The sequence below is a fragment of the Thamnophis elegans genome, chromosome 4, assembly GCF_009769535.1.
Source record: "Thamnophis elegans isolate rThaEle1 chromosome 4, rThaEle1.pri, whole genome shotgun sequence".
NCBI classification, from domain to species: Eukaryota; Metazoa; Chordata; class Lepidosauria; order Squamata; family Colubridae; genus Thamnophis; species Thamnophis elegans.
In genome coordinates this window covers 112,514,362-112,539,633 of record NC_045544.1, presented here as the reverse complement: position 1 = coordinate 112,539,633, position 25,272 = coordinate 112,514,362, and the positions used below count along the sequence as shown (strand labels likewise).

At 37.3% G+C, this 25,272-nt stretch overlaps 1 protein-coding gene across 4 annotated transcripts in view; it reads left to right on the top strand.

The window, feature by feature from the left end:
• The window catches only part of NCOA1 (nuclear receptor coactivator 1), a 285,039-nt gene that overhangs the window by 147,035 nt on the left and 112,732 nt on the right, over positions 1-25,272 (top strand). The window contains exon 1 of one of the 4 annotated variants that reach the window (XM_032216693.1): positions 12,425-12,747. The exons of the other annotated variants lie outside the window; for them this stretch is intronic. The gene's annotated coding sequence lies outside the window, so the exon portion shown is untranslated. Of the gene's footprint in view, positions 1-12,424; positions 12,748-25,272 lie in introns of those variants that run through there. 4 annotated transcript variants of the gene reach the window in all.

Genomic DNA, 25,272 nt, shown 5'->3' with positions numbered 1-25,272 from the left:
TGATATTTTGGGCTGTACCATTGATATTTTAGATTCAAATAAGAAGGGCACATGAAACAAGCTTCTTGGTACTGGTTATGGATGCCATTGTATAGCTAGTCCTCGACTTATGACCTCAATTGAGCCCAAAATTTCTGTTGCTAAGTGAGACAATTATTAAGTGAGTTTTGCCCCATTTTACAAATTTTCTTGCTGCAGTTGTTAAATGAATCACTATTGACATGAACTTTTCAAAATATGGGAAAGTATAACACCAAAAAGTAGAAAAAAGAATTAGACTAATATTAATGTGAAATAATCTATATATGGTTCATATTAGAATTAGAATTCTTTATTGGCCAAGTATGATTAGACACATAAGGAATTTGTCTCCGGTGCATAAGTTCTCAGTGTATATACAACAATATTGATAGATGATTATCATAGTCATTGTAAAAATACATCCATCATAAAACATTAGATATAACACTTACTGATAGTCATGGATACTAAATAAGCAATCAACATAAATCATACTAGGGTTCTAAGTAAACAATACAAATCGTAAGATACAAGCAATACAGTTATAATCATAAGATAAGGAGAGGATGAGAATAATGATGGTATAATAATAAGGCTGCCTTTCTAGATAGTTCTAGTAATTTTTTAATTTCTTTCTATGAGTTTAGAAGTCATATAAAGCTTGTCCCTTCAGTACATCTTTCACTATTTAAGCAAGCATGTGGAATGTTTTATTGTTTGATTTCTTTTTTTACACTTTGGGAAAATAAGAACTTTTGGTGCATTATTAAGATTCTTCAAAATGTGAAAAATGTGGGCAACATAAACTGTTCCTTTCTAATTAAAAATATTGATTAATCAGGATGATTATTTCTGAAGGAATCAGATGATGCAATAAAGCTCAATCTTGCTTTCCCACCAGGGAAGCCCTTGTTGACTTAGACCTTCAATTGCTGAGCATTTTGGCACCTAACGTTAAATTGGTATACTTTATATAGCTGTATTTTCAAATAGCTCTAAGATCATATTTGCAGTATGTAGAATGAATCTCTTATATTATCTGAATGTATATAATCTGCACACATAGTATGTATATATCTTAAAGTTATTACATATATAGAAAAATATTTTGGATAGCTGCTTTCCATATACTATTTGTGAGGCAATGATATAGAAGAGTGGCTGTTTTGTTGGTGCATTTGCCGATATACATTGAAGTGGTTAAGCTTAATGCTTAAGGACATAAAAGCAGCCTTCCTGGATTAAACCTGTTGGCCATCAAAGGAAGTCTCTTCACAGAGCATGAAGGCAATAACCTCCTCCTTCTACTACCTGTTCAGCAATAGATATTCAGAGGCCTTTGGGGATTTTTCTTAAAATAATATTTATTATTGAAGTTTTTAAAAAAATAAATACTAGTACAACTTAAGAAAAATATAAAAAAAATAAAAATAAAAAGATATGAAAAAATTGGGGATTTTTAAGAAGTTAAAAAGTTTTAACTTTTTCAATTGTAATACCATAGCTTACGCTTTCCCTAAAGATGCAACCAACACCACACCCTCTTCTTCCCATATTTTATCTATAAACAAATCTTTAAAGCCTCATCATTCTGGTCAAGAAAAACCCATAAAGGTTCAGAGCCGGGGTGGGGGTGGGGGTGGAGGAATCATATACATTTTAATCTTGATCAGATAAGTAAACCTTTTTTTAACTTGTAAAACTCTTGATGTTTATCCTTTTAAGTAGTGTGTCCCAAAAACTTATTACTTTTCATTCTCTATCTTTTCTCAGGAATCCCTTTATAAGTAAAACATTTCTCTTTTGTAAATCCTGAATAAGAAACTTGTTCAAGTCACTCTTCTGAATTGAATCCATGCATTCACATGAGTCTTCTGGGTTGTTATTTGTGTGCCCCTTTTAGCTATTAAAACATTACTGGTTTCATTTGTAAGTCTTGTGTAACATCTTTGTCAATGTATTCTTATATCCTGTCAATTTTAAATCTGCGTACAAAATAGCCTGATTCTCAGTTGTATCTCTTCTGTTTCCTTTTTTGAGTTAATTTTTATAGACAATCTTAAAAGAAAGCTCTGAGTACATTGTTACCAAATATCCTTGAATATTACCAGAGTTAAAATATTTTTCTCCATTCTGTATAAATGGATCTTTCCCTTTAATTATAATATTTAGTTCTTTAGCATGTAGTAAGCAGCCTTCAAAATCCCCTCTTATAGGTTTCCCTAATCCATATTTTCCCAGGGAAAAAAATTCATACACCTAACTCAAAATCTTCATATATTTTAATAGGATTTTAAACAAATCACAAGAAGTATTCTTACAATTATTTCAAAATCTTTTTTCCTGTCAATCTGTCCCCCAAGTGTGTTTAAATTTTTTCCAAAATTATATTTTTGCTGTTTATTTCCATTTTTTGAAGTTATTGCATAAAATACACATTTAACCTACATGATACTTCTTTCACTGTGGATTGAATGAAAATCAACCTTAGCAAAACATACCCTTCTGATGTTCTTATTACCCAAAAAGCAACTGACAAGCCATTTCCAGTAATTAAGAGAGAAAGTGAGCAGTGTGATTTTTAAAGACTCCAAAGTGTGCCTTGAGCAAACTTGAGTTCTCGGCTCTCAAGAGTTCTAAAACCTGCTGGAGATTGCTGTTTTGCAATCTTGTCATAGGGAACATCTGCATGGAGTAGTATGGGTGATCCCAGGTTCTCTCCTTGATCTGTAGAGGAGTTTTGGAAGCCAGTTCTTTTCACAGGTCCTTCTTACCAGCTTGGTTGTCAGCTGCACTCGTATGAAACCATCTTCAGGCCATCATTGCTTTTCCAGAAGTCAGTATTCAGAGGCCTTTGAATGTCTGCAACATTCCTCAGTTTTGGCAATCTCCTAATATCTAGACTTCAACTCACAGAATTCCACAGAAACCTATAATTCCCTATTGCTGAGTATTCTAAAAGGTATCAAAGTTAGGAGCAGTTGCTATATCGATTTTATATAGCTACTGTGTTAGAAACCTTTGGTAAACATTATCTACTGCCTGAAGTTGTTAGTAATCTTTAAAAATATGTTTAAGTAAATCAAGTCATCAAGTTCTTTGCCAATGAATAGTGAAAAATAAAAATCTCAAGTATAAATGAGCCATCAGTTGTATTTTCTCTCGGCAGTTACGTTTTTAAAGAAAGAAAGAAAAGATTTATTAACAGGCACTGAGTTGACTCAACAAGTACTGTATACATATTTTAAAATCCTAAAATATTTCAACTGAACTAGCAACTGAATAGCATTTCTGTCACCACAGTGGGATTAGAGTTGGAATAAAGCAGTAGGATTTATTTATTTTGTATTTTGTATTTTTTGCAAATCTTAGCATTCTCCCTCCATTTCTCGATACATTATGAAGGACAAAAGCTTGGTCATTCATTAGGTAGATTATAGCCAGGTACAACAGCAATGAGTCAAAGAAAGACATTTCCATTTTGCTTTAGGTACTTCAAGCAAACTACAAAACATGTTTTTATCCAGGCAAAATAAATAAATAAATTCAATAACAGAGTAATCATTTCAAAGGTCTGTATCCTTGGCAGCCTTTCTTTCTGCAGTTCTTTGCCTCTTCATTGTTATCAACTGAATGGGTAATTAAATACCAAGAAAGTCTCTCTTTTTTAACAAGGAACTATAGGGGGAAAACTCCTGCCTTCTGTTTTCTTGGTTTGCAAAGTTTTGATAATTAATCAGTATTCATGGCAAAACAAGGAGAGTAAAATCTGAACTTTTATAAAACTTTGGTATCTATACAATCCTCTGCTCAGTTTTCCAGCCCTTGTCCTGTCATTTGATTCTGGAGTGGAATTTCAGGGGTTTAAATGTGTTTTATTTGAGAGCATTAAAAGAAACAGACAGCACTGTAGTTGCAGGTAAGCAGTATATCCTGTATTCCTTGCCTTCATTGAATGAGGGAAGAACATTGTCTAGATCAGTATTTCTTAACCTTCAGCTCCCATTGCGGACTGGCCGAAGTTGAGAATCACTGGTTTAGATGCATAGAGATAGTATGTGTCAGTTCATATGTTCTAGAACCACTGCTTTTTTAACATACTTTTTTGAACCGACTGAACAAAATAGGTCTATGGAGATTCTCAGTCATCCAGGACATGGTTATCCCAAAGATGCTTTTTTCAAGAGGCAACTGGACTTTCTGGTTTTTCTTTGAAGATGTTTCACTTCTCATCCAAGAAGCTTCTTCAGCTCAGAGCTTTCCATCTTCACAACTGATTGCTAGCTGAAATAAAAACCAGATACTATGACCATTTTTAAGGTTTTTTCCCCCAGTTTTTCTGAAACCTGCAAAGGAGTTGGATGTAAAAATGAAACTAATGATTGACTCGCCTTGATAGTCTTTGTGGAGAAAGAATGTTGGTTACACTTTCATATTATAGCCTGACACTAGAGTTCCAGTTGTCCTTGTGGGATTTCATTCATGCATTATCCTTCCCTTTCGAATAGCCAGTTGTAACTTTAGTAAACATCCCGGCGGTGCAAGTAGTATGCAAAGAATCTTTTATTGATGGATGGGATAAGAGGACAATACGTAATTTTGTGCAATGTTTTGACAACTGAATTTTAAAAAGTAGTCAGTACTACATTAAAAATAATGCACAGTACAGAAGAGGGGGGAAATAGTTAAAGAAAACTCAAAAATGTGTGTTCACATCTGTAGAATGTTTGGGTAAAAAATATCACTGAGAAAGAGTATTCCATAATGAATTGGTATGATACAGTGTAAAAATGGGAATTTTAAATTGATTCTCCAATAACCATTGGTAGCTGCTGGCCTGCTTTTCTAGGTTTATGAAAGACACCTTGTGAATCTTTTGGCACGCAATGAAGGAAAAAGTTCTTAAAAGAAATAAAAATGTGTCTGATCTAATACTATGAATAGCCATGATTATACCATTACTAAATACTGTAGTTATATTCTTATCATGTGGGCATGGTTTGTTGATGCAGGGAATTAACGTTCCTTTTTCCTGCCAAAATTTTATTTCATAACTGACATATCAAAGAAAGAAAAATATGATTGTGCTGTTTAATAATATATATTTCATTTATTCAGAATATGTGGTACTGAAGAGAATTATCCAGTAATCACAATCCTGTAGCAGATTGTATATTAAATGAAAGGAAGAGAAAGAAGCTCAGAAGGAATGAAGAAGTGAGATTTCATTGCAGTCTTCAAATGGAATTCAGCTTTTAAGCCATTCTTCTTGCTTTACTTGTTAAAGAGATGGCTAAGATTGTTATGATATCTGTTTATTGCTTTTTCAATAGATAAGTGATAGCAATGTTCCAAGATGGAATGAGATTATTGCCATATATCTCATGTTATATGTGAATTGTCTACCCGTATTTATAATTATCTCCAGAATGTTATGTTTATCTCTAGAGAGAAGCATCTGGTAGGTCTTGTTCCCAGATCTGCTTCGTTAAAGTTATGTATACAAACAGTTTCAGTTATAGTTTGAAAGATAACATATATCCAGCAAATGTTTAGGTCAGAATTCAGAATGAGTTTTGCTCAGCATGCGTTAAGATAGTTTTGAACAGTGGTCTTTGGCCACTTGTTACTATTTATATGATAGCATACAAGGTTTTGAAAAGTAGATTGGCTGTTTTGGTAGATCAGCTCTTCCTTCATGTTATTCTTTTATTTGAATTGAAAGGAGTACAATATTTGATACTGCAGAAGCATTGAAGTGCAATAGTAAGCTATAGTTGATCCAAGTTTTGCATTTCCCCCCAAGGATAGACAGGCATTTGAGAGAAAGCAACAGTTTACATTTAGCCAGTATGGATTGTGCAGACAGTTGATTTCAGTTTTGAAATTGGAATTCACTTCAGTTCAAATGGAATTGAGTCTAAAACTCTTTCTATTGTAGGTCTATGATTTTAATATTTGAATACTATACTTTTCTGTAATTTGCATAACTTGAAAAACACTATCGGCTATTTCTTTATACCTGATTAAATGCTGAGCAACATTGCTAAGTATAATTGTTAGCAATAATAGTTTCAAACTGTTTAGATATTGCATATTACAGGAGACATAGGTGAGTTGAAAGAATGTTGTTCCTTTTGGGATTCTCATCTGACTGTTTTTTCATCCCAGGTTGATCAAATGTAAACAGCAGTGTTGTTAACTCTGGTGACTGTTGTTCTCAGCCCAAAGAAAAATACAGCAACTTTGTGAATAACCCAAGCTCTTAAGGGACTATGGTCCCCCATGGATGGAAGTGCAATTTTTTTCCTAAGCAAATGCTTTCTCTTTACCACTAATCTTTAATTGCTTAAGATTGCATTTCCCATAGTTGCTCTTTGATTTAAATAAAAATAGGAGAACTTGTATAGAAGCCTACAGAATAAGTTATTCAGCCCAAAAGGAAAACAAAATGCAAAGAAAAATAATACTTCAAAAAGAGAGGCCAGACAAAACCCAGAGAAGATGCAATGCAAACTTGATAGATACATAAATTGGCCTTTGACTTACTGAACCAACTATCATAATCATGTTTTTCCCTTCCTTTTCATTAGGTTTTGTCTCTTTTTGACTTTATGATTGTAAACTGGCATTGCTGTTGGCATCTTTTACCTGAGAAGTAGAATAAGATTGCTTTAGCATTAAAAGTCTCACATTGAAGGTAGCATGCAAAATCAAACAAAACAAAGCAAGAATATTGCTACTCAAAGGAACATAAGTAGCCCATGTTTAGGGACAAAGTTTTCCCTTTTGCAACAGAACAGTAATCTTTAGAATAGTTTTGTCATATTCTTACAGCTCACTTCATTTCCTATTTTATCTCCATGGCCTCTGCTATTGTCTGTAATACTTTAGCCACCTAATGAGAAGAGAGTATTCAATACAATACAATAGCAGAGTTAGAAGGGATCTTGGAGGTCTTCTAGTCCAACTCCCTGCCTAGGCATGAAACCCTATACCGTTTCAGACAAATCAGATTCATTGCAGAAGACCCTGATGTTGGGAAAGATTGAAGACAAGTGGAGAAGGGATAGCAGAGATGGATAGATGGTGTCATTGACCCAATGAACCTTTGAGCAAACTCTGAGAGACAATGGAGAAAAGGGGAGCCAGGTGTGCCATGGTCTATGGGGTGTCAAAGAGTTGGACATGACTTAGCCACTTAACAACAACTTGAATGTTTTAGAGGAAAAAGAAAAAATACATTCATTTGAGGAAGGGCTGTGTGTATTATATGTGCTAGTGTATTACAAAGTCTGGAGAGATAGAATAAGTCGCTTATTTGGTGAGGAGGGCCTGCAATTCAGGAATAGAACATCAGATTTGCATGTGCAAGGTACTAGCAAGTTTAGTAAATAATATCTTGGGTTAAAGTTAAAGAGACCACATGAACAATGGTTGGTATTTATGGGGTGAGGGGAAGAATCTGGAGCAGATCAGTGGTATGACAGTATGAATGTGTAAGACACTCTCATCTTTTACAAATGAAGTTAGTAGATGTGGGAAGATTACTGCATTAATTGTCCACTTAACCATAATAGAAAGTTAGCTATCCAACCTCCTTGTTTGGTAGTGTCTGAGATTGAGGATCTCAATAGCAATCTCAGGTCAACTCAGAGCTGTTCATACTGAAATCTACCAGAGTAAATTGCTGAGTGCCACAGAATAAGAAAGAAAAAGTTCATATTTTAATATGATCTCATCTATTTTACACTTCCCAAACCATCGTATAGATCAAATTCCAGTTATTGCGTGGTATTTGAAATTCTCTCTGAATGCTGGAATTTAATTCTCCACCAAAGAAATTTCTGCAGAAACATACAAATGAGATAAGAGACAAGTACAATTTCTTTGATAGGTTAGGGAAGTGGGCTGAAAATAGCAGTGAAACCTAATAAAGACAGTGTTTCCTTCTTCATATAGAAAATAAAAGAAATGCATAGATATAGTGATCTGTAGATATGTGACCTGCAAATAGTAATTGTGTCAAAGAGCTTTAGAATAGTAGTTGATTACCAATTAAATACAAATCAACAATGTGAATTGCCCACAAAAGGCTTTATTGGCTGAAGTATAATTTCCAGCAAGGCTTTTCTTTTTATCCAGCTAACTGAATCAAAAAGATGCCTCATTGTTTTTCTGTATCAAGTCCCCATGATGCTGCTGTTATTTCATCTCTAGCTCATTACAAGGACACTAGATTCAAATTTAGCTGTTCCAGTTTAGAAGTGAAGTTTGTCCTCTTCTCATACAACACGTTTTGCTGTATAAATGATATAAAATGCATCCAGAATTATACAAGTGATGTTGTGGTCAGAAGCTGGGCTCTGCCTTGCTCCTATTGGCTATCTGAGGCTGCTGCTGGCATCAGTCGGATTGATGTCAGCTCTCCTAAAGATGCTTTTTTTCAAGAGGCAACTGGAGATCCTTGTTCATTTCTCTTCCAAGAAACTTAATTCAGCTCTGACTGGATGGTGGGGAATAGAAGGATTTATATTCCTTGCAGACAGCTGGTCATTTGCATTCTTTTAGAGAGTTGTTGAGGCGACTTGGAGGTTTGTCTGTGTCCTCAAAGTCAACTGAGTAGTGCAAATGGGTGTGGAGCCTTTTTGGAATTGCTGAAAGGGTTCCTCTAGTCTGCAATTTTTCTGAAAATCTGTTCATATTCATGCACCATTTGAGGGTGTTCATCCCAAAGTGCATAGATAAATGTCTCTGGAGATTCTCAGTCATTCAGGTCATGGTTGTCCCAAAGGTGCTTGTACAAGAGGCAACTGGATGTTTTGCTTCTCCTCCAAGAATTTTCTTCAGCTCTGAAGACAGTCAGCTCTCCTATGTAAACCAGATAGGAAACATGGCCAGATAAGCTAATTCTATTTCATTGCAAGGCTACATTAATAGAATCTTGCATGTCTGAAGGTATCCATGTTCTGTAGACATTTCTAACCACCTGATAAATTAGGACAGGTCCTTCCTAGGTTTCTTCCTCTGGTTATTACGAACCGAGGTGGCGCAGTGGTTAAATGCAGCACTGCAGGCTACTTCAGCTGACTGCAGTTCTGCAGTTCGGCTGTTCAAATCTCACCAGCTCAGGGTTGACTCAGCCTTCCATCCTTCCAAGGTGGGTAAAATGAGGACCCGGATTGTTGTTGGGGGCAATATGCTGACTCTGTAAACCGCTTAGAGAGGGCTGAAAGCCCTATGAAGCGGTATATAAGTCTAACTGCTATTGCTATTGCTATTAAATCCCTGGGAGCTTCCCCCTTTCTTGTCTGATTGTTTCCTAGGCAGCATTTCTTTTACTTGTCCCTCAAGATCATTCTCACATACCATTACACTATTCAGGAGATGGGGGGAGGCACAACACTGTACAGCTAACATGCAAACACAAGATTCAAAAATTCATGGCATGGGATCAGGTTATTTGAAGGACCACTTTTCTCTGATTGTATCTGCCCACCCCATCAAATTTAGCAGAAGAGGTGTGCTATGGGTGTGCTATCAGCCAGGGCACTACACTTGGCAGGTCCCAAGATGCGTATCAAACAAGTTCTGTTTCTAGCCTGATGCCTTACAAACTGACTCTGTCCAGCATTATTTAATTACAGCTGACCTTAATATATCCCAGAAACCTCTGTTTGCTACATAATGTTGCAATGGAAGTCCTACCTGGGATTTGCTATATGGAGGACACAATGCAAATGTTATTTAAACCAATGTAATTTAAGTAGTGTCTCGGTTGTGTCCTCCATATGCTAAACCCCAGGTAGGATATTCATTTCAATATTTTTCAACAATGGAAGTTTCTGAGGTATATTAAAGTCTGCTGTTCCAATAGTTATCAGACCATATATAAAATTCACCTTGTCCAAAAAGCACAGTTGCATTAATGTTTTATTTGAGAACTTTCTAGAATAATTTCTCTGGTCTCTATTTAGTGGACTTAGTGGACCTTTTTTTTTTCTGATTCAGCAGGGCTTCTTTTACATTTTACAAATCAGCCTGGTCTCACATTTTGGTTTCAGCTACGAGCACCCATATGACTCCAGGAAGTTTACAAAGAAGACATATACTCGGGCAGGGGTCAGCAAACTGCGGCTCTGGAGCCGCTTGTAGCTCTTTCCTCCCTCTGCTGTGGCTCCGTCACCGGTCGGCGCCACAGTTTTGAAAGGAGCTTCCGGTGGTGCGGGGGGAGAGAAGCACAGTGCGCCAGGAGAAGACTTTATGGCAAGGGGAGGGTTTTCCAGTTTTCTCCACAATTGATAGGGTTTTCGGTTATGACAGGTAGAGGAAAAAGTATGCTGCGCTAGGAGGAGACTCTATAGTGGGGGAACTGAACTTCCGGTCACTCCAGAATTGAACAGGGGCCTTCCAGTTAGGACCTTTGTGACTTCTGGTGTTTTCTTTTCTGTGTGAATCAGGTCCAAATGGCTCTTTGAATGTTTATGTTTGCTGACCCCTGTACTAGGGCAACCCTCTAGTAGTTGGCATTTAGGGATATACCGCTTCTGAACCTGAAGGTTTCCGGTTAGTTGTCATTGTTAAATTATCATATCAGGTTAGTTACTATTATTAAGATTTAGAACTGAATGCTGTAGGAAGAAATTGTAATCCATGATGGGGGGGGGGGTCAGGAATACAGTAGCACTTTTTCTAATTAACAACTTTTATTTTTTTTAAAAAATAAGCTTTCATGCTCTGTTGCTCACTTTATCAGATGCATAGAGTAGCTAGACTAGGGTTGAAATTGGGGCAAGGTGGAGAGGAAAAAGTTAGTTATGCCAACCCAGAGTGCACGTGAGACAGATAAGTACCTTATCAATTAACAATTATAATGAGTTAAAAATCCATTGTCGGTATTTATGAGTTTTTCCTACTGCTCTGCTCCAGTTAGGCTATTAACTATCACCTCATTTAACACCCTAAGTAAATTCCGCTTTATGTAAAATGCTATGTTTGTAGAATTTATACTGACCTATATTGTAAAGTTATTTGGATGCTAAAAATAAAGTGGAGACACTGTATCGATATGGAATCTGAGTGACCAGCAGTGTCCTTTGCCTCTATCAGTGTTTCTCAACTTTAAGATGTGGCTTTCAACTTCCAGTAATTCCCTAGCTAGAGTTAATGATAGAATTCTGGCTAGAGAATTCTCAGAATTGAAGCCCGCACTTCTTAAAGCCTAACTCCGAAAAACACTGGCCTTTATGAACTCTATTACTAGTCCAATTCCAAGAATCCTTTACAGCTATGGGTGTCAAATTCAAGGCCCCAGGGGCTGGATCTGGCCCACAGGGTGCCTAGACCCTGGAAACAGCCAAGGACCAGCCCACAGTGCCTCTACAAATGAAAACAGAGCTTGGGAAGCTGCAACGGCCTCCTGCAACCTTCTGCCAGTGAAAACAGAGCTCGAGAGAGCTGTGTGCGGCCCTCCTGAGCTCCGTTTTTACTGGCAGAGGGTTGCAGGAGGCTGTCGCAGCCTCTCAAGCTCAGTTTTTACTGGGAGAACACTTGGGCCACAACAGGCGCTGCTGACATGAATGACATCAAGTTGGCCATGCCCACACTGGTCCCCAAGGTCAAACTCAACCCTGATGTGGCCCTCAATGAAATCGAGTTTCACACCTGCTTCAGAGTGATATTTGTGATTCTATTTACACTTCTTGTTTCTCCCCTGCTCAAACAAATTTCTTAGAAACAATTTGCAACACATAAAAAACACAATAAAACGGTGAGATTTAAAGTAAAGCAGCAAGTCAAGCAACTGGGTGGCAGCCTTTGATGCTGACTCTCAGTAATTTACATAAGCCATGCATAGGTGCCATGGTTTGGTTTGGTTTGGTTGGTTTGTTTGTAACCCACCTTTATTATTTTTACAAATAATTCAAGGTGGAGAGTATATCCAACATACCCCCTCCTCCTATTTCCTCACAACAACAACAACAACAACAACAATCCTCTGTGTGGTGAATTGGGCTGAGAGAGTCTTCCAGCTGACTTTTATGGCTAAGGTGTGATTTGAAGCCTGGTGCTTTAACCACTGGAACAGACTAGCTCCCTCTGTTACTTGTGAATGTGCCATGCAGTGTGGAAACTGCTAAGTGATTGTGTTATGAACGCGTACAAAAATGGGGATGGCTCTTGCAAGTAACTCTTGATCCATCTTTCATCCAAGTATTTTGGATTTTCTTTTGGGTGCTCGGAAACACTGTGTAAGCATTAAATGGATTTGCTTTGCTCATCTCTCTAGTTCTCCTGTGTTTATACATCTACTTTCAGTCACGGAAGTGCATTTGCTATCTGCTTACGGCTAGTGCTTGGCTTCTGAGTATTGTTTTCCAGGAGGTGTATCTGCTGTGTTCCCTTGTGCTTGGCTAGAGTCTGCCAGGTGGCACCAGGGATCCCAAGAGCGCTGCTGAATTTGAGTGGCTCTGGCGGGCGTGTGTTTAGTTTAATTACCCAGTCAGCTGGTGTGGGAATCGAAAAGCAGCTCAGCTCTGGTGCTGAAGCTTTTGCCTGTCGCAACAGCGTGCAGCACAGAGTACACACACCCCAATGTATTCCAAACAGCCCAGAGCACATGGAGCTGGGGGTGGGGGAGAGAGGCTTGCAAAGGAAGCATGTTAGTCATCAGGTTGTTGCTGCATAATTCAGGAACACGTTTGCCTTGAACTGGAGATTAGCCAGGTAAGGCTGTTTTTTGCACAGAGAGAGTACTCTTTTTAGGCGTCGAAGCTGTATAGTATGTTGTTGCTTATGCTTTCTCCTGCGTATTGCAGCTCTGAGTGTTGGTCTTTCGGCAGCAAGGCATGTCCTATTTCTAGACGCCTTTCATTAACTGGAAAAGAAAGAGAGGCTCCTCCGCTGCCCGTTATCTCTGCTGATGCGATTGTGTAAATCAAAGCTAATGTTTTGTTTGACTTTTACATAGATTAAATTTATCCAGTGCAGGAGGCTCGGCTACCTTCAGCACTTGAACTTAAATTCAGTATAGCTTGAACTTTGCTAACTACTTGTTCCTTCAGTGTTTTGCCATGCCTGTCCCCTTCTCACCTACCCTGCCTCTTGTAGATACTGGATATTTTGTATACAGTAATGCTGGGTAGGATTTGGATAATGTTGTTAAGTAAGAACTTGTGTATTCCAGCAGTGACCTTGAAAACGTGTATGTGTGTGTGTGTGTGTGTAGGCTTAAATTGTTCATATTTGGCAGTGGTCATCTCAGTGGGTAGCAGAATAGGTATACTTTTTTTGATGAAAGGCAGGGAATGTCTCTGAAGGAAAAAGGGAAGAGCAGAGCTGTTGCAGGAAAATATGCTCATTGCTTAATAGTCACTAATCATTGACAAGCAGTAAAAGCAGCAAAGGCAACAACAACCAAAAGTTTAATTATTTCAGCTTTCCTCCTAGCAAAGCAATCATATATACAAAAGAAAAGGGGAAAACTTTCCTCTGGGGGAAATTGATTTGCTGCTGATTTATCATCAAGATTGCAACGTTGCTTGTGTAAAAACCAGGAGACTTCCTGATCTGATTTAACTCTTCTGAAAATCCATGGGCAAATTTTGAAATCCCAGGGGGGAGGAAAGAGAAGAAAGAGAAGACAACAGGAATGAAAAGAATTATTTCAGTGGATTTCAATAGCACCCAGAATATGTTATCAATAATGTTATATCTGGCTCAAGATGGCATCGTATGGCTTACAAACATTGTGAACAAGTCTGTTACAGCTGATATTATACTATTTGCATTATGCTACTCTGACAGAGGGCCACTTATCGGAAAAACAGAATAATCGCAAGTATCTGTAGATAAGTTGCTATGCAGCATGCAAAGAGAGTGGATTCTTAGATATAGCTGTATTATCACAATTTCTTTCAAATTTTGAACCTTGAGTACCTGCAGTCTGATATCATGCATTAATACGGGTGTTAAATGTAGCATTTAGCTTGGGTGGAAAGGGATTTACTTTTGTAATAAATTTGTGTTGTTATGATGTAGAATGTAGTTCTTCATGGATATGTCCAGTTGAATAGAGCTATTATAAAATTTGTTAATTTCACAATGTGTAGTAAGATAATGTAATCTATATGTTGTTTGATGATCTTAACATTTATATCATATTTAGTTTCTGCTTTTTTTTGGATCATCTTGTTGCTGATCCCGCTTAAGTGATGGAATTGGGGGTGGGAGATATAGTTTCTTTTTGAAGAAGTTACATCATTGTGCAATGTCTTGCTCATCTGAGCAGATGTTTTGGGGGTATATAGAGTACATCCTTCGCAGCTTTTGCACATAGCATCAACTTTTAAGTTGTGTATGGGTTGTTGAATACAATTGAATATATGCACTCTTGGGTATAAGAAAAATAAATAAAACAAAGGCACACAATCATTCTGGGTATAAGAAAAATAAATAAAACAAAGGCACACAATCATTCTGGGTAGAAGAGCAAATGTGTGTTTAAGTAGAAAGCACAGATGTTAGCACTAAGATTTGCTGGGGAAGGAGATATAATTTAATGAGTGCTAAATGTACTGAATTTCCTGGTATGTCTCTTTCTAACCAAGAACAGTCTATTCTTAACATCACCTCTCCCAAGAGGAATTATTTTTAACTACAGAAATCATAGATTAAAGAAGGTTCTCCCCCCCCCCCCAAATCTATTCAAATTATCACCCTATTAAATTGCTATGTTCTTAGATAAATGGAAAGTGGACATGAAGTATAAAAAGGAAGAGGGAATGAATCTATGCCTGCAATCTCTCAGGTTCTGAAACAAAAGTTCTGCTCCATTTCCCCCTTTACCTTCAGAGATTGAAACTCTCAGAGCTGCAAAATAGGGCTTTTTAGCTCTGGCTCTTTTAACATTATAAAGACATTTTGTTCAATTATTTCATTTTCCTCTTATGGAACTGCTTTCTCCACAAAAAGCATTTGACTTAGTCACTTAATTTCCATGGCCATCTGAAACTTTATTTTTTGCTTATTTTTTAAGCCTTTCAAAATAACAATAAGTTTGGTTGTTTCGAGAAAGATGGGGTTGATTATAGGCTCTTTTTTATTGCTCTGATTTGAAACCCGCATATTTTGTAAATAAATGAAAAATAACTTTTAACAAATAGAGAACTTTTTGATAAAATAAAGGTGAACCCAGACATGCCCCAATCTCTTCTAAATCAGGTCTGTATTTCAAGTGGAATCAATTTGATGTCTAATTATCCCAGGGAATATACGTTTTATCTGTCTATAAGTGAATAAAATATATGCAGTGCGGCTTCCTTTTAAAACAACATTGCATATATACATTGCCTTATTTGACATAGATTTTTTTTTCTCATGATGCTATCCTGAATGTGTTGCTAAACAAGGCCATATCTTTTAGGTCTGTGATTTGCTGAAGCATATGCTTTCTGATGAGGTTGTTCAATTATTTTTTTAATGTTGTCAAAGAGATCCTAAATTTCATCCCTTGGAAATCTCTTAAAATTGAGGCATTCTGATAGCAAACGGAAACTTCCGTGAATATACTACTTGCATGATTTTGAGTGTATTTGTAAGTGGGGTTTTTGTTATTAACCTAGCAGATGTATTTGAACTACACGCTAAGATTGATTATTTTCATTTTGTTGTGGCATGGTTAGGTGGTTAAATTTGTTTATGATTTAGCATGAAAACTCTGGAGACACAATATCAAAGTTAAATGTTGTGCGTGAACCTGTTCTGGTGTCTTGGGATTGAAGAGGGGTTTGTTTGAAACAAGTCTGAACTTCACAACAGCAGACTGTTAACATATGGAAGATTAGGAGTGTGCTTGCCTGTAATAATCAGCCATTATATCCATTTGTTCTCCCTAAGTGCTTGAGAACTGTCAGCATCACTTGGTTCTTCTAGGGGTTTTCTCTTCCGGGAATGTGCAAAATATATCCCTTTATTTCAGTAGGTTTTCTGCTTTGCTTTCATCCCCTTCATCTCAGATATCTGTGGCTAGTCAGCATATTGTCCCACATATCCTCTTTTCTGTATAGCTTTTCAATTTGTAGGCGCCTCTTCTCATCTCACCTCCTGTCCACCTATCCCAACAAAACTATTCTTCAGCTGATCTACTTTATAGCCGCAAACCAGTTTGGCATTTGTGTTGGAGCATCTGGCCAATGCCTGTGCAATTTTGCACCTTTTGATGCCTTCCTTTTGATACATAAACCCAAAGGGTGCTTGCGAAAGAAAGAGCAGCAAATTTACATTAGCAAGAATAGTCTATACATCATTTTGGAAAGCATCAAACAAAACGGATTCTTTTGTTTCTTGTCTTAGCGTTGCATTCCTGTATGGAGTTTTGGTTATCTTTTGGAGTTGCACATAACTAATTGGGGAATAAAAATGCATATTTAATTGGATATTAGCATACAAGCACCTTTGAGGGTCATGCAATTCTAAGACAACTGTACTCAAATATCCATTTGAGAATTCAGTCTCCCCCTTCCCGTATATAGCAACTTGAGTATTCAGCTGACGATTAATTCTTCCTCCCTGATGGAAATTAAAATAGAATCAAATATAAGGAAGGGTTCCAATAATTACCTTTACCTGCACAATTTGCAAATCCACACTGGAGACTGTAGGATCGCTATAAAATTATACATCTGCACAATTATCCCAGATTTCTGGATAGCAAGAAAGTAGTTAATCTTTTCCTTTCTATATAATGTTGGAAAAATGAAAAAGTACTTAGCTATCAAACATATCAACTGAGATTCTGATTGGAAAATCTTACCAACCTAGAATTTGCTTTCCCACCCCATAAAACTAGAATTAGTTAATATCCCTCATCCATTATTAATAGATGTTTTATTAAATATATTAAAATAAATAATTTCAGATTATAGAATTAATATAATAAAATTGTTATGAGAAAGCCTCAAATCATGAAATCTTTTGATTGCAATCTTGTCTTTGGTTTGAATTGCTCTGCGTCCTTCAACAAATTGCTGTTGTCTCAAATTCACATCCAACCAGGAGTAATTATACTAGCCTGATTGGTCTTTGTATGGATTATTGGGTATATGGGAAATGAACATTTTAAAGTGCTCCTGTAAATGTAGATATTACTATTTAATTTACTGAAGCCCATTTTTATATGTGCTGCTGCTGTAATGTATAGAGAATGTATTATGACTGCTTTTGTAGAATCTAGAAATGGTAGCAAATGTCACCTTGAAACATGAGTCCATATTTTGGAAACAGAACGTAATGCACTGTAGCCTAACATGTAGCATTTGAGGGGGAAACACTTGGTAATATATAGTGCTTTTTGAGACTTTCGCTTTCAAACAGGAAAACAATATTATTTAACAGAAAGGAGTAAAAAGCTTGAATTTGTAATTTTCGTGTAAGCACCAAAATACAAACTCAGCCTGTCATTAATAAATATGTCCAATAGTTTTTTAAAAAAAATCTTTAGAATTAATATTAGTAATATCATCACTTTCCTTATATAAGTTAGAAGACTAAGTGCAGTTACATCCTGTTTAATTTACATTGAACAGATATCATGGTTCAGTCAAGAGATACATTGTTTTATTGGATGGTTGTACATCATTCAGAGTCACTTTCTTTTAGATGGATGGCCATATAAAGTTGGTAGAGATAGGTAAGTAGGTAGCTAGGTAGGTAAATAATATATATATATATATATATATATATATATATATATATATATATATATATATATATATAGATAGATAGATAGATAGATAGATAGATAGATAGACAGACAGACAGACAGACAGACAGACAGACAGACAGACAGACAGACAGTGTTTTCCTGAAAATAAGACCCTGTCTTATATTTTTTTTGCCAAAAGGCACCCAGTCTTATTTTCAGGGGAGATGTCATCCACTGACTCACCTCACTTGCATGCATTGCCCCCAGCCTCTTTTTCACTATCAGAGGCCTTCAGGAACTTCTTCATCTGGCAAGACCAGCAAGGCTCTCCTGAGAGCCTCTGTAGCTGATAACAGAGCTTTAGGAAAGGCTTTCCACCAAAAGAAATGGGCTGAGGTGTGCGACACCTGGCTGCAACTGTCCGAAGGTAAGTAGTAGGACAGTTCCACCATCACCCCATCCCCACTCTAACTTAATTTTTACCTGTGCACCATGGAGTGAGTGTGGTCTTAATTAGGGCTTATTTGGGGGAGTAGGGCTTATATTGGGCGCATATCAGTGATGGGATTCAAAATTTTTACTACTGGTTCTGTGGGCGTGGTTTGGTGAGCCTGGCATGGCTTGATGGGTGTGGCTTGTTGGCTATGACAGGGGAAGGATACTGTAAAATCCCCATTTCCTCCTGATCAGCTGAGACTTGGGGGAAGAGAGTAGATAGGGTGGGGCCAGTCAGAGGTGCTATTTACTGCTTCTTTCAACTACTCAAAATTTCTGCTACAGGTTCTCCAGAACTGGTTAGAACCTGCTGAAAATCAAGCAGGACTTACTTTCTGAGTAGGTCGTATTTTAAGGGGAATGCAATAGATGATAGATAGATAGATAGATAGATAGATAGATAGATAGATAGATAGATAGATAGATAGATAGATAGATAGGAAGGAAGGAAGGAAGGAAGGAAGGAAGGAAGGAAGGAAGGAAGGATAATTGTGATTAATTATCATCGTAATTATTCAGTTAGAAATAAAAACTGCATTTTTAAAAAAAATCAAAGTGTTCTACCATAAAAATAATGAGCAGAACTAGAAAAATCCCTTGTTGCCTAGAAACATTCTAAAGTCTCCAATATCTTCTCCAGTCCTGTTGCTGAGGTCTTTCTGATTAGAGATTTAACCTGGGATGATCTTCATGCAAAGCAGCGCCTCAGCTTAGAACTCGGGTTCAACAGTATGCTATAGATATATAATATAAATGATCTGGTGTTGAAGAAAGTGCTACCTGGTGTTTGTGGCTATAGGCCTTTGGAATTTAATATAACATTTAATACCCCAAAAAAATGAACAACAGTAAGGAAGACTTATGGCATGTGTTTTTATGCAGCCCACCAGCTCCAGAAGAAACACATTAGCAGATTTACATGCAGAATGAGCTTCTAACATTGAATGGATGCATTCAGCTCCTCTTTCTCTTTTTTTCTATTAGTTTCAATGAACCACTTCACATATGGATAATGTGTTGACTGAATATACCAGTATGAAAAGTTTATGTTCTTGACAGAGGTGGTATTCAGCAAGTTCTAACCAATTCTGGAGAACTAGTTGCGGAAATTTTGAGTAGTTCAGAGAACTGGTAAATACCACCTCTGACTGGCCCCGCCCACATCTATTCTCTGCCTCCTAGCGGATGGGGAGGAAATGGAGATTTTGCATCATTCCCCTGCCACTCCCACCATGCCATGCCACACTCACCATGCCACGCCCACAGAACCAGTAGTAAAAAAAATGAATCCCACCAGTGGTTCTTGATCTGTAATATATAGATCGTGGAGCATTCCTGAATAGCAACTTTTGATTATTGGGAAGAAATTGAGAGCCAATTTGGTGTGGAGGTTTAGATGCTGGTGTGGAAACTGGGAATACTGTGAATTCTAGTCCTGCCCTAGGCATGAATGCTGGCTGGGTGACTTTAGCCAGTCACTGTCTCTTTGCCCAACCTCTATCTCACAGTCCAACCTATTTTCACCAGTTGTAATGAAAATAGGAGGCAGGAGGAGTCTTACCTGAGCTGCTTTTAGTTGCTGGAAGGCACACCTGAAAATTCTCAAATTTGAATAACAACCAAATGATCCATCCTTTAATCCAGTCTTCCAGATTTGCTGTGTTGCAATCCCACAGTCAGCATAGATAGTGATGAAATACGTAATCTAATACATGTGTAGGAGCCCAAGTTGAGAAAGAATGCTTTAGAACATTGTAGTTTTGAGAAATACATATGCACATAGATAATTACATAGTAATCATTTTTTTATTTTCAAAATAAGCAGGATCATATAAAGCAATGAAAAGAAGTACAAAAGAATAAGGCAATGAAATTTAAAACATGAGAGAGAAAAAGAAGGAAGGAAGGAGGAAATACTCAAACATATTTTTCAAAATCTCTGTCATCAGAAGAGAAAGATTTTATACCACATTTATTTTACAGAGAAAAAGCATCTGTTTTAAAGAAAGAAAAAATTATGAATGTATACTGTTTAGTCATCCTCCCACTAACATTGAAACTCTGGTTTCCTACTGATCTGTAAATGAATGATGGGAATGTTCCTTTCTTGAGATTTTTGGGACTATCTATTGGCCATCCCCAGATTCAATTCAAATTTTAAAAATCAATATAAGAAAGCTAAGAGATGTTTCCTTCATATTCCTCCCTAATGCATTTACCATGGATGCCCCAAATGCCCTCTAGACTGCTGGGTACACAACATGGGATGCACTTGTCTGTTTACTTATTTTTTAGTTGATATTTTTTATATTTTCTATCTTTTTATATCTATCTTGGATTTATGTTAATCTGATTACTTGATATTTTTTTAAAAAAAAGAAAAAATCCAATACCAATATAAATATTTTATTATATATAAATCCTGGAAATCTGTTTAGGCAAATGTTTTGGCTTGCAAGAATCTGCCTAGCTGCAAGTTTGGTCCAACTCCAAGTTTGGTTGAGCATTGCTTCTTCCCAGGTGCCCTGTGGTGATATGGGTAAAGACCTAATACTATCATGCCTTAATCCCATCACCCTGGACCTGAAGGGGAGAAACTCTGTTATGTTGAATAGACTGGCTTGGGCATTTTAATAGCCCATTAAGGAAAGTGGGGGCTATTAAGAGTGAGTCTGTTTCCTGCCTAAAAACATGTTTCTCCATTTCTGATCCAGGGAAATATAATATTCTGCCTTTTCAATTTCCCAGGGTATTTCAGTTTTCTAGCAGAGGGGTGGGTTTTAACTTCCTACACAGGTCAGAAATGATAGACAGAGCAAACTCTCTATTTAGAAATTGGTCTTTCCAAAAACTGTTTTTCCACCCTCACTCCATGGATTTGGATCCATGAGGTGATATCAGTAAGTAAGAATCCTGAACAAATGGCACATGACACTTATCTTAATTTATATTCCACTCACCCAAGTTCTTAGCTTCCAAAGTATCTCCATTTGCCACTAATCTGTGGGTTTCACAGCGACTATTTGCACTTTACCAATTTCTTTTAAAGCTAGGTACATATGAAATTGGGATAATTGCAGCAAGTTAAGAACAATCAATTCCACTTCTGAGCTTTCTTGGGTTCTGTAACTACAGGAGCTCAAGCAAGCTCTCATTCAATTCAGCTAAGTACAGATAATTCTCTTTCCTCCACCCATCTAAGCTGCCACAGTGCATGAATGATGGTCTATCACAACATTGCTTAGGCTTGAAATAATACATCTCAAGTTCTTTAAAAGGGCTTTCAGCAGTCTCTCCTAGGCAGTGCTTGAAATCATGAAAACTACACATACTCTAAGGAATTGCTAAATGGTGACAACCAAAGAAATCGATTTTTCTGCTCATTACAGACTGATACATGCAGAAAGTTTTGAAGCAGCAAGCAACTCTTACCAGTTTTCTCCCACAAGAGGAAACGCCATGAGTGACATGGAAGTGAAATGACAGCTGCCCCTCATGAACTTGCACTTTGATATTCTTATTTGCTTCAAGTCTTATCCTAAAGCAGATGTATAATTTATTTACAGTTCTGGCTTAGCAAATAGCCACGAAAGTGTGAGTGGAAATTATAGTGGAACTGACTTCCTGAGCATGTTACCTGTTTCATTTTCAGATTCTTTTTGTAGTCCTTCAGTTCCTATTTGCCATGTCCTAAGAAGCTAACAAAGTAAAACATCTGAAGCTTGATGATTATTCAATCTATTTATACCTTCTGATAAATAGCAACCTTCCCTATCTCATTTCTGAACCTCAAAACATTACAGAGTGAAGGAGAGGCAACTGCTGGGCCCTCTCTGGATTGTGTGACCCTAATTGCTATTAGCTGCATATGATTTTTGTACCTTCATACTGTGAGTCACTCATAGCTTTGTGTTCACCGTACTCCATTCACCTGCCTCTTTCCTCCTGAGAGCTAACATCTAACTTTTGATGCATTGATATATCCTATTAATGCAATGGACATCATGGGTTTATTTTTTCTAGATATTTCATTTAGATGGTTAAGAAAAAGGCAAGAGAGAGAACAGCACTAGTTAGCCCTAAATTTCTTATGAAAATTTAATAACTACTCTGATGATGCAATGTAATATCCAAAAAGTAATCCGAGTGAAAACGGCAGTGCTTGCCAGTAGTTGCCATGGTTACATTCAGTTCTTACCAGAAGAGGAACAAGTGCGAATTCTTCTTTCAGATAGTGTGCTGCATCACTTATCCAAATAACTTGGAGCACATTAAAAACATATTTGGATAATCAAAAGTTGATATCATTAAGGGCTTGGGTCAATTTACATTGGAATGAAAATGTCATGATGTTAATAGTAATGATGTAATGACCTGGCAAAGAATTAGAATTTCAAATAGAGGGTTGTAGCAAAGAAAGGCATATTGCATGGGGCTGACACATATGATAAAACATGTGATGACATCACATATGGCACAAATACCAAGACCAAGACGCTTGCGTCACATGTTGGTGTTCAAATAGGTTATGGAATTTATGTGGTGCTGTTAACCAAGGTTTGCTATTGACACTAGTGTAACCAAAACAATAGTTAGATAATTTCCTTTATCTTGAGAATATTTGGAAACCAGAGTCGGTGGAATGCAACTGTTTCCTTTCCCAAGCAGCTGCTATGAAGTAGGTGATAGATACTGGGACCTCTTTCTCACATGCTGGATTGTTTAGGGTTGTATCTACTGGCCCCATGTTTCTGTTCTAACTAGCCACTGGACTACGTAGCAGCTGTAATCAGACTTTGCATGGCAGATTCTAGATTATTATTTTTTTTAAAAAGCAAAGTGTTGGATTAGACAGGCTGTTATTAGCAATTGAATTCTATCATCCTTGCCTTTGATTTCCAAGCTTAAAATCGAGAATTGATAAATTTGAGAAGAGAAAAAATAGCAATAGCAATAGCAGTAGACTTATATACCGCTTCATAGGCCTTTCAGGCCTCTCTAAGCGGTTTACAGAGAGTCAGCATATTGCCCCCAACAATCTGGGTCCTCATTTTACCCACCTCGGAAGGATGGAAGGCTGAGTCAACCCTTGAAATATCTCTCAAAAACCAGACAGACTGAAATAAGTTGCTATTTCTATAGTGCCGGTAGTAGTTGCACTTTGGCCTCTTACGGCACAGCGTGTAGTCGTAAAATACCCACCTGGCAGAGAATTTAAAAGAAGCAGCAACAAGTTCTTTTGAAGATGTCAGAATATATGTTCTCATTGTGTGCTTTGAAATAGAATAATGTTCTCCCTGCTTGATTATCATCCAATAAGCCAAACACAGAGAGCTATGGAAAAGAAGCAGAAATCAGTGAAATTGTGCCACGGGTGTTTTATAATGCATTTAGAATGGAGAAAAAGCAGAGAAATAGGAGGAAAACATGGGATAATCTATTAAAGACAAGAGGAGAAACCAAAAGTATTACTAGATTAATATGGGAAAACTATTTTAAATACAGGGTCAAGTTGGCTTGAAAAAAGAATACCTTATGCAAGTCAGCAGCAGCTGGGGTTACCCACTGTGGGCATATAGCTACCGACATGCTTTCCTAATGCCACACAAGCTGCACATTCATTCAGGTGCTCTCTCTCACACACAGATAAATATACGCTTCCTTGCTGAAAATGTCTCCAGAGCTATATAATACCTCTTTTTATGGCTAATTTTTAAAAGACATTTTTAAAAGCGTGATCTGCTAATAGTGATCATATTTGCATCTGGTTTTTCAAGGATTCAACAGAATTCAGTAAACAGGTTAACCTTTCCCAGTGGTGGAATTCAAATAATTCAACAAGCAATTCTCTGCCTTAATGACCAGCTGGGTAGGTGTGGCTCAGTGGTCATGTGACTGGGTGGGCGTGGCCAACTCAACATTACTCATGTTGATGGGCACTTTGCCTTAGCTGTTACAATGTAATAAGAATTAACCAGAGAGGCAGTTTCCGTAATCAGGGCAATAAAGATTAGGCTAGAAGCAACGCCAGAATGTTTCCTTCCTGTCTTCCTTACAGGATTAGCCCTTTAAAGTGGAAAAAACAAAAAAAGTTTCTTCCAACAACTGCTTAGAAAGTTAACAAGCGGTTCTCCCAAATAGGTGCGAACTGGCTGAATCCCACCAATGACCTTTTCTCCTGTACAACTATGCATCTGGAAGTAAATGTCCCCTGTGCTGCGACTACAATTTAAGATGGAAGTATTCCTGATAATAGAGACAACTTTGGACCTATATCTGTCTTGTGGAACAGAGGTTTCCTCTAACATAAAGGGAGTATGATGAGGCCTTCTGCAAATCTTGTCAACTTGAGTTTACTTGGGGATTGACAGTAGCAAAATCACCCTCCATTAGAAGAGATTGCTTCTGGTGCGTGCAATATAGTATTGTCGTCCTTAAGAGTTATGTTCCTCTGGGACAACAAATCCAAAGGGGAGGGGGGGGGCTTTAGTTGAAAGTGGATTAGGCCCAGGTTTTTGCTGTTGAGGATCCAACTATTTCTTCCATAGGTTCATCTCTGCATAGCTGACCATTGTATCTAATTTGTGTGTTGGCCTTCAAAAAGGAGTTTATTTGGCATTGCTAATTGTTTTAATGTTGATTCCTGATACCATTTCCCCCCCCCCCCCGAAAATAAGATAGGGTCTTATTTTCTTTTGACTTATGAAATAAGCACTTGGCTTTATTTTCAAGGAGGTCTTATTATTTTTGAGGTGCAGGAGATGGCGAGCGTGATCACCTCATGGCTGCTGCTGTGTTGCAATATTTTCGGGGAGAGTTTATTTTAGCGCATGCGCTCAAAAGCCCAATTGGGCTTATTATCCAGGGAGGTCTTATTTTTGGAGAAACAGGTTAAAAGGATAAAAATCAGTGAAGTGGTATACTATTTAAATACTACAAGCCTAACCTTGACTTCTTAAGACTCTTCTTACCAATCCATTCTCCAACAGTGTTCTTGTATCTTTTCACCTTGTTATTAGATTATCATTTTCCCAGCATTTTTTTACAGGCAT